The following is a 17,500-nucleotide window of genomic DNA, read 5'->3' on the forward strand; positions in this document are numbered from 1 at the left end:
CATGGGGCAGAATGGGATAGCATGGGGCAGCATGGGACTGCATGGGGCAGAATGGGATAGCATGGGGCCGCATGGGACTGCATGGGGCAGATGGGACAGCATGGGGCAGCATGGGGCTGCATGGGGCAGAATGGGGCAGCATGGGACAGCATGGGACTGCAAAGAACTCTCTCAAAGAACTCTCAAAGAACTCTCTCAGGCAGAACAGCATGACCTATTTATACATATTGTTTCTATATTAAATTGGTTTTAGTCCTCCCTGACCACTGTTCAGACTAAATTCCCCCAAGATATACCAAGATCAATACAAAGGAAGCTGACAATGCGCATTGGCACTGTATGTGGAGGGGGGATTCTTGAAAGTCGTAATAATCCTAGTCCAGCAGGGAAACAAAAATTGCATTATTTGAGCTTAATAATTACATTTAGGGGAATTTTATAAGGGTAAAGATTTTCCAAATATTTTAATATTATTTATTTCCATGCCGGCTCTATGCCCAGAAATGCTATTGTCTGGAGCAAAGAATCCGCATTTCAAAGTCTCCAAAAAAGTGTTTAAAATTCTAAAAACATACATTCATTTATATTATCTGAAAAAGGATAGTAGTTTAGTTTATTCTAATAGCCTTCTCTGACTTGAATATTTATCTCACAACTGTGATTCCTAAGAAATGTGTCTGGACATTTGGTCAATTCTGTCAAATTTGTCTAAAATCCTAAATGAATGAGGAATGAGCAGGGTCAGCTAAACCATCAGGACCCCTTATTCATGTCCTCATTACAGGTAGTGCAACAAGAACACTCATGGTCTGGAAAGTTTTCTACTTTTGATAGCATTAAACAAACAATATTGAAATTGTCATGGTCACAATGACAAACTGTCATCTCCATCTCCCTAAATTAGGTTTTAGTTATAAAGTAACTGAGGAAAAACTAAATTCCAACTTTTATAATGTTCCTCTTAAAATAAAAAATAAATAAAAACTCCGTCAGAGTTCTGAAAGATCTGATATAATGGTTATGCTTTTTATAAGGGAATTTCAAATTAACTTTTTAATAAAAATAAAAAAAATGGTGTCTGTTTTGATTATTTGTTGTGAATTCCGTCAGTAGCTTGTTTACTCCATCACAGATGGCTAACCCCCCTAAGCTAATTATTTGGTCAATATTCATGAAAAATATTTTAACCACTGGTTAAGGTGTCTGACAAAGTTAACATAAATCCAGTAAGTTGCAATTTATGAAAAAATATCAAATAAATTAGGAGGTTGTTACTTGACATGGTGTGATATTTTGGTCTACGAAAAAAAACTACATGACCAAAAGTATGTGGACACCTGCTCGTCGAATACCTCTTTCCAAATCATGGGCATTAATATGAAGTTGGCCCCCCTTGCTGCTATAACAGCCTCCACTCTTCTAAGAAGACTTTCCAATAGATGTTTTAACACTACGGCGAGGACTTGCTTCCATTCAGCCACAAGAGCATTACTGAGGTCAGGCACTGTTGGGTGATTAGGCATGGCTCGCAGTCGGCGTTCCAATTCATCCCAAAGGTGTTCGATTGGGTTGAGGTAAGGGCTCTGTGCAGGCCAGTCAATTTCATCCACACTGATCTTTCAAACCATTTCTGTATGAACCTCGCTTTGTGCACATGGACATTGTCATGCTGAAACAGAAGCTAGTTAGAAGCACAGAATCATCTAGAATGTCATTGTATGCTGTCGTGTTAAGACTTTCTCTCACTGGAACTAAGGGGCCTAGACCCGAACGATGAAAAACAGCCCAAACACCCCTGTCCCTGAACTGTTTGGAGAGCTCCTTGGTCTTCATGGTGCCGCTTGCTTGGTGGTGCCCCTTGCTTAGTGGTGTTGCAGACTCTGGGGCCTTTCAGAACAGGTGTATGTATACTGAGATCATGTGACAGATCATGTGACTCTTAAATAAAGTCCACCTGTGTGCAATCTAACTAATTATGTGACTTCTGAAGGTAATTGGTTACACCAGATCTTATTTAGGGGATTCATAGCAAAGGGGGTAAATACATATACACGCACCACTTTCTTTTCCTTTTTTTTCAAATTCTTTTTTAAATTTCACTTCACCAATTTGGACTATTTTGTGTATGTCCATTACATGAAATCCAAATAAAAATCAATTTAAATTACAGGTTGTAATGCCAGAAAATAGGAAAACGCCAAGGGGGATGAATACTTTTGCAAGGCACTGTAGCGTATACAGTATTTTTCAAATATTGTTAATATTAAGAAAAATATTACAAAAAAAAAAGATTGTCCTGTCTTTGAAGAATCCCCGATCTACAGTGCAGGAATACAGTGCATCTCTATATTTCCTTAACTGCCCATTCATATCAATGATTATTCCTTGATTACCAAAGCTTTCAGAGGCTGATATCCCCAGCTGTTTCTGTTCTCCCACCATACATTCCACCATATGTTCAATGACAATCAGGCAGGTTAGTATTGATTTGCCATCAGTCTGGTTATGTAGGTTCCAGCTCTGTATAATAATCCCCGTGTCAGGGAGAAGAATAGGCACTAGATTGATTATGGAGAAATTGATTTTGTTCCTGGGGCCTCGGCGGACCTAGCCTCCACTCTCTGAGCTCATAGCATTAGCTAGTGCACTGAGATGAATCCATCTCAGAATTATCTCAGCATTAACAGTATAGCTATAGCTGCAATTTAGAGCCATCAATCAAGCCTTTCTACAACATTACTAAGTTGGTCGATTTTTTGTTGTTGTTTGGCTTGTTATGAATTGCCTCCGTGCCTTTCTACGCTCTACCTCACTTTCAATAAGAAAGTGCATTAGCCTACAATGTTTCACACGTCCATTGCTTTAGGGCTTTAAGGTCTTGTATCTACTCTGAGTGTGAGAGTATGATAGTTAGTTAACCCAACTTCTCCCTCTTTGTGTGTGATGAACTGAGCCCTGTCTCAGACCCACACGTCTTCACACACACTCTAACCCAACAAATAATCTGCTCCAACTCTGGCCTTCCTGACAACTCCTCTCCCCGGGCCTATAGCACACTAGTAGAGCTGTCACACACAGTCATTTACTGGTGACAGTCCATTCCCTAGAACAGGCCCCTTTTAGTGTATAAACACACGTTAAGTCCCATAGGGCGGCGCACAATTGTCCCAGCGTCGTCCGGGTTAGGGTTTGGCCGGGGTAGGCCGTCATTGTAAATAAGAATTTGTTCTTAACTGACTTGCCTAGTTTAATAAAGGTTAAATACATGTTTATTTAAAACACTTCCTACCACACTGAGGCTGGCCGATCCCCCCCCACCTCACAGCAGTCCTCAGAACACTGATGGAAGAACCAAGAAAAAGCTGTTTATTGGTCAAAGCTATTGATCCGCACATTCCGAGTGATTTATTGAGATGTTTTTTTTGCTGGAGGAGGGGGAAGGGTATGTTGAATTGTACTCCATGTAATGCTCTCTTATACTGCATTGTATTCTATGGCTTTTGACTTGATTTATCTGTTTAAGGAAGAGTTTATGGTTGGAAGTGAGAGGTCATATTTCTGTTCATTGATCAATGTAAAGAGCGTTTTCCCAATGAAAGAGACGTAACTCAACCAGCACCTAAAATGATCAATAGCTCCTAACTACAGTAAAAGATGTTCACTTGAGAGCTATAGATATCCTATCTAAAACACTGAGGCGTGTGACTATCTGCTTTCCTTCTAACCTGCACTCCATGTACATTCTGTCTAGGTTTAGGCCAAAGGTAGAGGGCAAAGAGGAGGATATTTTTTTATACTCAATTAAGCTTGCCACAGGCGATATGTGGTCCCTGTTGCCCCCTGTTGAAACATGTTCTCCCCTTTTCTCCCTGTTGAAACATGTTCTCCCCTTTTCTCCCTGTTGAAACATGTTCTCCCCTTTTCTCCCTGTTGAAACATGTTCTCCCCTTTTCTCCCTGTTGAAACATGTTCTCCCCTTTTCTCCCTGTTGAAACGTGTTCTCCCCTTTTCTCCCTGTTGAAACATGTTCTCCCCTTTTCTCCCTGTTGAAACATGTTCTCCCCTTTTCTCCCTGTTGAAACGTGTTCTCCCCTTTTCTCCCTGGTGAAACGTGTTCTCCCCTGGTGAAACGTGTTCTCCCCTGGTGCTCCCTGTTGAAACGTGTTCTCCCCTTTTCTCCCTGTTGAAACATGTTCTCCCCTTTTCTCCCTGTTGAAACATGTTCTCCCCTTTTCTCCCTGTTGAAACGTGTTCTCCCCTTTTATCCCTGTTGAAACATGTTCTCCCCTTTTCTCCCTGTTGAAACATGTTCTCCCCTTTTCTCCCTGTTGAAACGTGTTCTCCCCTTTTCTCCCTGTTGAAACGTGTTCTCCCCTTTTCTCCCTGTTGAAACGTGTTCTCCCCTTTTCTCCCTGTTGAAACGTGTTCTCCCCTTTTCTCCCTGTTGAAACATGTTCTCCCCTTTTCTCCCTGTTGAAACATGTTCTCCCCTTTTCTCCCTGTTGAAACGTGTTCTCCCCTTTTATCCCTGTTGAAACATGTTCTCCCCTTTTCTCCCTGTTGAAACATGTTCTCCCCTTTTCTCCCTGTTGAAACGTGTTCTCCCCTTTTCTCCCTGTTGAAACGTGTTCTCCCCTTTTCTCCCTGTTGAAACGTGTTCTCCCCTTTTCTCCCTGGTGAAACGTGTTCTCCCCTTTTCTCCCTGTTGAAACATGTTCTCCCCTGGTGAAACGTGTTCTCCCCTGTTGAAACGTGTTCTCCCCTGGTGAAACGTGTTCTCATTCTGGTGAAACGTGTTCTCATTCTGGTGAAACGTGTTCTCCCCTGGTGCTCCCTGTTGAAACGTGTTCTCCCCTTTTCTCCCTGTTGAAACGTGTTCTCCCCTTTTCTCCCTGTTGAAACGTGTTCTCCCCTTTTCTCCCTGTTGAAACGTGTTCTCCCCTTTTCTCCCTGTTGAAACGTGTTCTCCCCTGGTGCTCCCTGTTGAAACGTGTTCTCCCCTTTTCTCCCTGGTGAAACGTGTTCTCCCCTGGTGAAACGTGTTCTCCCCTGGTGAAACGTGTTCTCCCCTGGTGAAACGTGTTCTCATTCTGGTGAAACGTGTTCTTCCCTGGTGAAACGTGTTCTCATTCTGGTGAAACGTGTTCTCATTCTGGTGAAACGTGTTCTCCCCTGGTGAAACGTGTTCTCATTCTGGTGAAACGTGTTCTCATTCTGGTGAAACGTGTTCTCCCCTGGTGAAACGTGTTCTCATTCTGGTGAAACGTGTTCTCCCCTGGTGAAACGTGTTCTCATTCTGGTGAAACGTGTTCTCATTCTGGTGAAACGTGTTCTCATTCTGGTGAAACGTGTTCTCATTCTGGTGAAACGTGTTCTCCCCTGGTGAAACGTGTTCTCCCCTGGTGAAACATGTTCTCCTCTGGTGAAACGTGTTCTCCCCTGGTGAAACGTGTTCTCATTCTGGTGAAACGTGTTCTTCCCTGGTGAAACGTGTTCTCATTCTGGTGAAACGTGTTCTCATTCTGGTGAAACGTGTTCTCCCCTGGTGAAACGTGTTCTCATTCTGGTGAAACGTGTTCTCATTCTGGTGAAACGTGTTCTCCCCTGGTGAAACGTGTTCTCATTCTGGTGAAACGTGTTCTCCCCTGGTGAAACGTGTTCTCATTCTGGTGAAACGTGTTCTCATTCTGGTGAAACGTGTTCTCATTCTGGTGAAACGTGTTCTCATTCTGGTGAAACGTGTCCTCATTCTGGTGCCCCATTAGAGTACTAAAACGGCTTTGGAAGCAGGCATCCTGACCCAGAGAGAGGGAGAAGCACTCTGTCTCTCCACACCTAAATACACAGCGGAGAGAGAGAGAGCAAGAGAAAGAGAGAGAGTGATAGAGAGTTAAGAGGGCGTGCTTTGTTTATTTTGGCCGAGGGAGACAATGTTTGGAACAGAAAAATAGATGAAGGTGAAGGATATCAGAAGTAAAACAGAAAAGATGGAGTCAACTCAACACCAACTATTGCTACCATTTTAGAATAGTTTCGATTAGCATATTTCCTGTTCTGGTCATCCACATAGCTGCATGAAGATTTTAGGAAACTTGAATCATGCAGTAGTGAATCAGTACAGTCCTCAACATTGAGCGACCCATCCTCAGCCATAAAAAAATGATATAATGGAAAATACCACAGTGTAGTTTCCTTCATGCTTACGCAGCAGTGATTCTGCATCACTCAGAACATTACTATCCCCAGTCCTCCCACCCATCTGGGATAGCCTGGCCCTGTTCTGGAGGCAGACAGAGTCAGGGCTACTGCTATCCTAGCCCATCTGTCCAGCTGGCTGCTGTGTGCACACTAAGCTCATGCGCACACACGCACACACACACACACACACACACACACACACACACACACACACACACACACACACACACACACACACACACACACACACACACACACACACACACACACACACACACACAATTACATATGAGGTGTGTTTGTCTTTGTGTTTATCACAGTGAGGTCATCACACCAACAGAACTCCCCAGACCAGTCATTAGACACACACGGTCCTTTTGTTCAGCTTAATCTTCTGTCCAGTAGAGTCTTAATCCACTGCATCACTATAAGACACCAAACTGCCCTGAGATGTATCTGATTTCTGTGTTTGTATTGAAGTCCTAAATGTCACATGCTCATTCCCCTTCAAGGAATTAGAAACGTTTCATTCTATCCAGTTACCTTTTCAGACTGAAATGAAGTCTGGTGCTAAATGTCAAGTTGAGATGAGTAGCTATCAGAATTACAATTTGCCTTGTTGCATTCTTGTCTCAATTCATTTTTCTTCCTGGGTAAACTTGATTCTGGCCCTCTAAATGATGAATGCTCAGGGGGCTTAGAGCGAACACACCACACTCATCCTTTTAATTTGAAGACAAGCTGTAATTTATGGCGACACACACACACAGGCTCCATCCCTAATAGGCTGTAGTCGTGGCTAGGAGACATCTATCTAATTACAGGCTCCATCTCTGATAGGCTGTAGTCGTGGCTAGGAGACATCTATCTAATTACAGGCTCCATCCCTAATAGGCTGTAGTCGTGGCTAGGAGACATCTATCTAATTACAGGCTCCATCTCTGATAGGCTGTAGTCGTGGCTAGGAGACATCTATCTAATTACAGGCTCCATCTCTGATAGGCTGTAGTCGTGGCTAGGAGACATCTATCTAATTACAGGCTCCATCTCTGATAGGCTGTAGTCGTGGCTAGGAGACATCTATCTAATTACAGGCTCCATCTCTGATAGATGTCTCTTAATCACGACTACAGCATCTATCTAATTACCGATGAGTGGGATTCCAACACGTGGGATATATCCACTGACAGCCATATAATACGGATATACAGTATCCTTGACAATAGACATGCCCATGTACCCTCATGTATACCATGATGCATGCACTGTAGATTGATCCATACGTTTGATTCTTGAAATTGACACTGAGTTAAGCGTTTTAGATTGGTGGGTCCAATGGATCCCAGCAGAGAATCCTGGCGTTACAGTGATGGATAGAATTATGACAGGCAACAGAGCAGTCCTCTTCCTGTAGTGTGGACTGTGTGAGAAGTCATATGAAAATCACCTTCACTTTGTCATGTTGGATCTAGAGTCTTTCATGGATCTTTGTTAGATATGTGGTCATTGCATCAGTCAAAATCGAAAAAGACATTCAAAAGACCTATTTCCAAACCATGCTTAATGCAAGTGTCTGTGATTGAGTCACTCTCTCCACAAAGAGAGGTGAGTAATTGGTAGCTTGGCCTGATGCAGTAGAGGCCACTCACAGTTAACCAGCTAAATTAATAGGTATAGCAAAGGCTGGTGTCACTGGCTGTAATCCTAGAACTGGCTGGAACTGTAGAACTGTCTGGAGCTGTAGAACTGTAGAACTGTAGAACTGTCTGGAACTGTAGCATTGTACAACTGGGTGTAACTGTATAACTGTCTGGAACTGGCTGTAACTGTAGAACTGGGTGTAACTGTAAAACTGTCTGGAACTGTAAAACTGTCTGGAACTGTAGCACTGTAGAACTGTCTGGAACTGTATAACTGTCTGGAACTGTAGAACTGTCTGGAACTGTAGAACTGTATAACTGTCTGGAACTGTAGCACTGTAGAACTGGGTGTAACTGTAGAACTGTCTGGAACTGTAAAACTGTCTGGAACTGTATAACTGTCAGGAACTGTATAACTGTCTGGAACTGTAGAACTGTAGAACTGTCTGGAACTGTAGCACTGTAGAACTGGGTGTAACTGTATAACTGTCTGGAACTGTATAACTGTCGGGAACTGTAGAACTGTCTGGAACTGTCTGGAACTGTAGAACTGGGTGTAACTGTAAAACTGTCTGGAACTGTAGAACTGGGTGTAACTGTAAAACTGTCTGGAACTGTATAACTGTCTGGAACTGTAGAACTGGGTGTAACTGTAGCACTGTAGAACTGGGTGTAACTGTATAACTGTCTGGAAGTGTATAACTGTCTGGAACTGGCTGGAACTGTAGAACTAGGTGTAACTGTAAAACTGTCTGGAACTGTAGAACTGTCTGGAACTGTATAACTGTCTGGAACTGTAGAACTGGGTGTAACTGTAAAACTGAATGGAACTGTAGAACTGGCTAGAACTGTAGAACTGTAGAACTGGCTGGAACTGTAGAACTGTCTGGAACTGTAGAACTGGCTAGAACTGTAGAACTGGCTGTAGAACTGGCTGGAACTGTAAAACTGTCTGGAACTGTATAACTGTCAGGAACTGTATAACTGTCTGGAACTGTAGAACTGTAGAACTGTCTGGAACTGTAGCACTGTAGAACTGGGTGTAACTGTATAACTGTCTGGAACTGTAGAACTGTCTGGAACTGTCTGGAACTGTAGAACTGGGTGTAACTGTAAAACTGTCTGGAACTGTAGAACTGGGTGTAACTGTAAAACTGTCTGGAACTGTATAACTGTCTGGAACTGTAGAACTGGGTGTAACTGTAGCACTGTAGAACTGGGTGTAACTGTATAACTGTCTGGAACTGTATAACTGTCTGGAACTGGCTGGAACTGTAGAACTAGGTGTAACTGTAAAACTGTCTGGAACTGTAGAACTGTCTGGAACTGTAAAACTGTCTGGAACTGTATAACTGTCTGGAACTGTAGAACTGGGTGTAACTGTAAAACTGAATGGAACTGTAGAACTGGCTAGAACTGTAGAACTGTAGAACTGGCTGGAACTGTAGAACTGTCTGGAACTGTAGAACTGGCTAGAACTGTAGAACTGGCTGTAGAACTGGCTGGAACTGTACAACTGTCTGGAACTGTAGAACTGGCTGGAACTGTAGAACTGTAGAACTGGGTGTAACTGTAGAACTGGCTGGAACTGTAGAACTGGCTGGAACTGTAGAACTGGCTGGAACTGTAGAACTGGCTAGAACTGTAGAACTGGCTAGAACTGTAGAACTGGCTAGAACTGTAGAACTGTAGACCTGGGTGTAACTGTAGAACTGGGTAGAACTGTAGAACTGGCTGGAACTGTAGAACTGTAGAACTGGCTGGAACTGTAGAGCTGTAGAACTGTCTGGAACTGTAGAACTGGCCAGAACTGTAGAACTGTAGAACTGGCTGGAACTGTAGAACTGTAGAACTGGGTGTAACTGTAGAACTGTAGAACTGGGGACTGTAGAACTGTCTGGAACTGTAGAACTGGGTGTAACTGTAGAACTGCCTGTAACTGTAGAACTGGCTGTAACTGTTGAAATGGCTGTAACTGTAGAACTGGCTGTAACTGTAGAACTGGCTGTAACTGTAGAACTGGCTGTAACTGTAAAACTGTCTGGAACTGTATAACTGTCTGGAAATGTAGAACTGTATAACTTTCTGGAACTGTAGCACTGTAAAACTGGGTGTAACTGTAGAACTGTCTGGAACTGTAAAACTGTCTGGAACTGTATAACTGTCAGGAACTGTAGAACTGTAGAACTGGGTGTAACTGTATAACTGTCTGGAACTGTATAACTGTCTGGAACTGTAGAACTGTCTGGAACTGTCTGGAACTGTAGTACTGGGTGTAACTGTAAAACTGTCTGGAACTGTAGAACTGTCTGGAACTGGCTGGAACTGTAGAACTAGGTGTAACTGTAAAACTGTCTGGAACTGTAGAACTGTCTGGAACTGTAGAACTGGGTGTAACTGTATAACTGTCTGGAACTGTATAACTGTCTGGAACTGGCTGGAACTGTAGAACTAGGTGTAACTGTAAAACTGTCTGGAACTGTAGAACTGTCTGGAACTGTAGAACTGTCTGGAACTGTAGAACTGTCTGGAACTGTAGAACTGGGTGTAACTGTAAAACTGTCTGGAACTGTAGAACTGTCTGGAACTGTAGAACTGTCTGGAACTGTCTGGAACTGTAGAACTGGCTAGAACTGTAGAACTGTAGAACTGGCTGGAACTGTACAACTGGCTGGAACTGTAGAACTGGCTGGAACTGTAGAACTGTAGAACTGGGTGTAACTGTAGAACTGGGTGTAACTGTAGAACTGGCTGGAACTGTAGAACTGGTTGGAACTGTAGAACTGGCTAGAACTGTAGAACTGGCTAGAACTGTAGAACTGGCAAGAACTGTAGAACTGTAGACCTGGGTGTAACTGTAGAACTGGCTGGAACTGTAGAACTGTAGAACTGGCTGGAACTGTAGAGCTGTAGAACTGTCTGGAACTGTAGAAATGGCAAGAACTGCAGAACTGGCTGGAACTGTAGAGCTATAGAACTGTCTGGAACTGTAGAACTGGTTAGAACTGTAGAACTGTAGAACTGGCTGGAACTGTAGAACTGTAGAACTGGGTGTAACTGTAGAACTGGGTAGAACTGTAGAACTGGCTGGAACTGTAGAACTGGGTGTAACTGTAGAACTGCCTGTAACTGTAGAACTGCCTGTAACTGTAGAACTGGCTGTAACTGTTGAAATGGCTGTAACTGTAGAACTGGCTGTAACTGTACAACTGGCTGTAACTGTACAACTGAATGGAACTGTAGAACTGTCTGGAACTGTAGAACTGTCTGGAACTGGTTGGAACTGTAGAACTGGCTAGAACTGTAGAAGTGTAGAACTGCCAGGAACTGTAGAACTGTCTGGAACTGTAGAACTGGCTAGAACTGTAGAACTGGCTGTAGAACTGGCTGGAACTGTACAACTGTCTGGAACTGTAGAACTGGCTGGAACTGTAGAACTGTAGAACTGGCTGGAACTGTAGAACTGGCTGGAACTGTAGAACTGTCTGGAACTGTAGAACTGTCTGGAACTGTAGAACTGGGTGTAACTGTAAAACTGTCTGGAACTGTAGAACTGTCTGGAACTGTAGAACTGTCTGGAACTGTCTGGAACTGTAGAACTGGCTAGAACTGTAGAACTGTAGACCTGGGTGTAACTGTAGAACTGGCTGGAACTGTAGAACTGTAGAACTGGCTGGAACTGTAGAGCTGTAGAACTGTCTGGAACTGTAGAAATGGCAAGAACTGCAGAACTGGCTGGAACTGTAGAGCTATAGAACTGTCTGGAACTGTAGAACTGGTTAGAACTGTAGAACTGTAGAACTGGCTGGAACTGTAGAACTGTAGAACTGGGTGTAACTGTAGAACTGGGTAGAACTGTAGAACTGGCTGGAACTGTAGAACTGGGTGTAACTGTAGAACTGCCTGTAACTGTAGAACTGCCTGTAACTGTAGAACTGGCTGTAACTGTTGAAATGGCTGTAACTGTAGAACTGGGTGTAACTTTAAAACTGTCTGGAACTGTATAACTGTCTGGAACTGTAGAACTGGGTGTAACTGTATAACTGTCTGGAACTGTATAACTCTCTGGAACTGGCTGGAACTGTAGAACTAGGTGTAACTGTAAAACTGTCTGGAACTGTAGAACTGTCTGGAACTGTAGAACTGTCTGGAACTGTCTGGAACTGTAGAACTGGCTAGAACTGTAGAACTGTAGAACTGGCTGGAACTGTACAACTGGCTGGAACTGTAGAACTGGCTGGAACTGTAGAACTGTAGAACTGGGTGTAACTGTAGAACTGGGTGTAACTGTAGAACTGGCTGGAACTGTAGAACTGGTTGGAACTGTAGAACTGGCTAGAACTGTAGAACTGGCTAGAACTGTAGAACTGGCTAGAACTGTAGAACTGTAGACCTGGGTGTAACTGTAGAACTGGCTGGAACTGTAGAACTGTAGAACTGGCTGGAACTGTAGAGCTGTAGAACTGTCTGGAACTGTAGAAATGGCAAGAACTGTAGAACTGGCTGGAACTGTAGAGCTATAGAACTGTCTGGAACTGTAGAACTGTAGAACTGGCTGGAACTGTAGAACTGTAGAACTGGGTGTAACTGTAGAACTGTAGAACTGGGTAGAACTGTAGAACTGGCTGGAACTGTAGAACTGGGTGTAACTGTAGAACTGCCTGTAACTGTAGAACTGCCTGTAACTGTAGAACTGGCTGTAACTGTTGAAATGGCTGTAACTGTAGAACTGGCTGTAACTGTACAACTGGCTGTAACTGTACAACTGAATGGAACTGTAGAACTGTCTGGAACTGTAGAACTGTCTGGAACTGGTTGGAACTGTAGAACTGGCTAGAACTGTAGAAGTGTAGAACTGGCTGGAACTGTAGAACTGTCTGGAACTGTAGAACTGGCTAGAACTGTAGAACTGGCTGTAGAACTGGCTGGAACTGTACAACTGTCTGGAACTGTAGAACTGGCTGGAACTGTAGAACTGTAGAACTGGCTGGAACTGTAGAACTGGCTGGAACTGTAGAACTGGCTAGAACTGTAGAACTGGCTAGAACTGTAGAACTGTAGACCTGGGTGTAACTGTAGAACTGGGTAGAACTGTAGAACTGGCTGGAACTGTAGAACTGTAGAACTGGCTGGAACTGTAGAGCTGTAGAACTGTCTGGAACTGTAGAACTGGCTAGAACTGTAGAACTGGCTGGAACTGTAGAGCTGTAGAACTGTCTGGAACTGTAGAACTGGCTAGAACTGTAGAACTGTAGAACTGGCTGGAACTGTAGAACTGTAGAACTGGGTGTAACTGTAGAACTGTAGAACTGGGTAGAACTGTAGAACTGGCTGGAACTGTAGAACTGGGTGTAACTGTAGAACTGCCTGTAACTGTAGAACTGGCTGTAACTGTTGAAATGGCTGTAACTGTAGAACTGGCTGTAACTGTAGAACTGGCTGTAACTGTAAAACTGTCTGGAACTGTATAACTGTCTGGAAATGTAGAACTGTATAACTGTCTGGAACTGTAGCACTGTAGAACTGGGTGTAACTGTAGAACTGTCTGGAACTGTAAAACTGTCTGGAACTGTATAACTGTCAGGAACTGTATAACTGTCTGGAAGTGTATAACTGTCTGGAACTGTAGAACTGTCTGGAACTGTCTGTAACTGTAGAACTGGGTGTAACTGTAAAACTGTCTGGAACTGTAGAACTGGGTGTAACTTTAAAACTGTCTGGAACTGTATAACTGTCTGGAACTGTAGAACTGGGTGTAACTGTATAACTGTCTGGAACTGTATAACTGGCTGGAACTGGCTGGAACTGTAGAACTAGGTGTAACTGTAAAACTGTCTGGAACTGTAGAACTGTCTGGAACTGTAGAACTGTCTGGAACTGTAGAACTGTCTGGAACTGTAGAACTGGGTGTAACTGTAAAACTGTCTGGAACTGTAGAACTGTCTGGAACTGTAGAACTGTCTGGAACTGTCTGGAACTGTAGAACTGGCTAGAACTGTAGAACTGGCTGGAACTGTACAACTGGCTGGAACTGTACAACTGGCTGGAACTGTAGAACTGTAGACCTGGGTGTAACTGTAGAACTGGCTGGAACTGTAGAACTGTAGAACTGTCTGGAACTGTAGAACTGGCTGGAACTGTAGAACTGTAGAACTGGCTGGAACTGTAGAGCTGTAGAACTGTCTGGAACTGTAGAAATGGCAAGAACTGTAGAACTGGCTGGAACTGTAGAGCTATAGAACTGTCTGGAACTGTAGAACTGGCTAGAACTGTAGAACTGTAGAACTGGCTGGAACTGTAGAACTGTAGAACTGGGTGTAACTGTAGAACTGTAGAACTGGGTAGAACTGTAGAACTGGCTGGAACTGTAGAACTGGGTGTAACTGTAGAACAGCCTGTAACTGTAGAACTGGCTGTAACTGTTGAAATGGCTGTAACTGTAGAACTGGCTGTAACTGTAGAACTGGCTGTAACTGTAGAACTGGCTGTAACTGTAGAACTGTCTGGAACTGTATAAATGTCTGGAACTGTAGCACTGTAGAACTGGGTGTAACTGTAGCACTGTATAACTGGGTGTAACTGTAAAACTGTCTGGAACTGTATAACTGTCAGGAACTGTATAACTGTCAGGAACTGTAGAACTGTCTGGAACTGTAGAACTGTAGAACTGTCTGGAACTGTAGCACTGTAGAACTGGGTGTAACTGTATAACTGTCTGGAACTGTAGAACTGTCTGGAACTGTAGAACTGTCTGGAACTGTCTGGAACTGTAGAAATGGGTGTAACTGTAAAACTGTCTGGAACTGTAGAACTGGGTGTAACTGTAAAACTGTCTGGAATTGTATAACTGTCTGGAACTGTAGAACTGGGTGTAACTGTATAACTGTCTGGAACTGGCTGGAACTGTAGAACTAGATGTAACTGTAAAACTGTCTGGAACTGTAGAACTGTCTGGAACTGTAGAACTGTCTGGAACTGTAGAACTGTCTGGAACTGTAGAACTGGGTGTAACTGTAAAACTGTCTGGAACTGTAGAACTGTCTGGAACTGTAGAACTGGCTGGAACTGTAGAACTGGCTAGAACTGTAGAACTGTAGACCTGGGTGTAACTTTAGAACTGGGTAGAACTGTAGAATGGCTGGAACTGTAGAACTGTAGAACTGGCTGGAACTGTAGAGCTGTAGAACTGGCTGGAACTGTAGAACTGGCTAGAACTGTAGAACTGTCTGGAACTGTAGAGCTGTAGAACTGGCTGGAACTGTAGAACTGGCTAGAACTGTAGAACTGTAGAACTGGGTTGAACTGTAGAACTGGCTGGAACTGTAGAACTGGCTGGAACTGTAGAACTGCCTGGAACTGTAGAACTGTCTGGAACTGTAGAACTGTCTGGAACTGTAGAACTGTCTGGAACTGTAGAACTGGGTGTAACTGTAAAACTGTCTGGAACTGTAGAACTGTCTGGAACTGTAGAACTGTCTGGAACTGGCTGAAACTGTAGAACTGGCTAGAACTGTAGAACTGTAGAACTGGCTGGAACTGTAGAACTGTTTGGAACTGTAGAACTGGCTAGAACTGTAGAACTGGCTGTAGAACTGGCTGGAACTGTACAACTGTCTGGAACTGTAGAACTGGCTGGAACTGTAGAACTGTAGAACTGGGTGTAACTGTATAACTGGCTGGAACTGTAGAACTGGCTGGAACTGTAGAACTGGCTGGAACTGTAGAACTGGCTAGAACTGTAGAACTGTAGACCTGGGTGTAACTGTAGAACTGGGTAGAACTGTAGAACTGGCTGGAACTGTAGAACTGTAGAACTGGCTGGAACTGTAGAGCTGTAGAACTGGCTGGAACTGTAGAACTGGCTAGAACTGTAGAACTGTCTGGAACTGTAGAGCTGTAGAACTGGCTGGAACTGTAGAACTGGCTAGAACTGTAGAACTGTCGAACTGGCTGGAACTGTAGAACTGTAGAACTGGGTGTAACTGTAGAACTGTAGAACTGGGTAGAACTGTAGAACTGGCTGGAACTGTAGAACTGGCTGGAACTGTAGAACTGACTGGAACTGTAGAACTGTCTGTAAGTGTAGAACTTGCTGTAAGTGTAGAACTGGCTGTAACTGTAGAACTGTCTGGAACTGTAGAACTGTCTGGAACTGTAGAACTGGGTGTAACTGTAAAACTGTCTGGAACTGTAGAACTGTCTGGAACTGTAGAACTGTCTGGAACTGGCTGAAACTGTAGAACTGGCTAGAACTGTAGAACTGTAGAACTGGCTGGAACTGTAGAACTGGCTGGAACTGTAAAACTGGCTAGAACTGTAGAACTGGCTGTAGAACTGGCTGGAACTGTAGAACTGTCTGGAACTGTAGAACTGGCTGGAACTGTAGAACTGTAGAACTGGGTGTAACTGTATAACTGGCTGGAACTGTAGAACTGGCTGGAACTGTAGAACTGGCTGGAACTGTAGAACTGGCTAGAACTGTAGAACTGTAGACCTGGGTGTAACTGTAGAACTGGGTAGAACTGTGGAACTGGCTGGAACTGTAGAACTGTAGAACTGGCTGGAACTGTAGAGCTGTAGAACTGGCTGGAACTGTAGAACTGGCTAGAACTGTAGAACTGTCTGGAACTGTAGAGCTGTAGAACTGGCTGGAACTGTAGAACTGGCTAGAACTGTAGAACTGTCGAACTGGCTGGAACTGTAGAACTGTAGAACTGGGTGTAACTGTAGAACTGTAGAACTGGGTAGAACTGTAGAACTGGCTGGAACTGTAGAACTGGCTGGAACTGTAGAACTGCCTGGAACTGTAGAACTGTCTGTAAGTGTAGAACTGGCTGTAAGTGTAGAACTGGCTGTAACTGTTGAACTGGCTGTAACTGTTGAACTGGCTGTAACTGTTGAACTGGCTGGAACTGTAGAACTGGCTAGAACTGTAGAACTGTAGACCTGGGTGTAACTGTAGAACTGGGTAGAACTGTAGAACTGGCTGGAACTGTAGAACTGTAGAACTGGCTGGAACTGTAGAGCTGTAGAACTGGCTGGAACTGTAGAGCTGTAGAACTGGCTGGAACTGTAGAACTGGCTAGAACTGTAGAACTGTCTGGAACTGTAGAGCTGTAGAACTGGCTGGAACTGTAGAACTGGCTAGAACTGTAGAACTGTCGAACTGGGCTGGAAGTGTAATTAGAACTGTAGAACTGGCTGGAACTGTAGAACTGGCTGGAACTGTAGAACTGGCTGGAACTGTGAGAACTGGCTGTAACTGTAGAAATGGCTGTAACTGAACTGGGGTGTAACTGTAGAACTGGGTGTAACTGTAGCACTGTATAACTGGGTGTAACTGTAGAACTGTCTGGAACTGTAAAACTGTCTGGAACTGTAAAACTGTCTGGAACTGTATAACTGTCTGGAACTGTATAACTGTAAAACTGTCTGGAACTGTAGCACTGTAGAACTGGGTGTAACTGTAGAACTGTCTGTAACTGTAAAACTGTCTGGAAGTGTATAACTGTCAGGAACTGTATAACTGTCTGGAACTGTATAACTGTCTGGAACTGTAGAACTGTCTGGAACTGGCAGAAACTGTAGAACTGGCTAGAACTGTAGAACTGGCTGTAGAACTCGCTGGAACTGTACAACTGTCTGGAACTGTAGAACTGTCT

The sequence above is a fragment of the Salmo salar genome, chromosome ssa09 (genome assembly GCF_905237065.1).
Source record: "Salmo salar chromosome ssa09, Ssal_v3.1, whole genome shotgun sequence".
Lineage (NCBI taxonomy): Eukaryota > Metazoa > Chordata > Actinopteri > Salmoniformes > Salmonidae > Salmo > Salmo salar.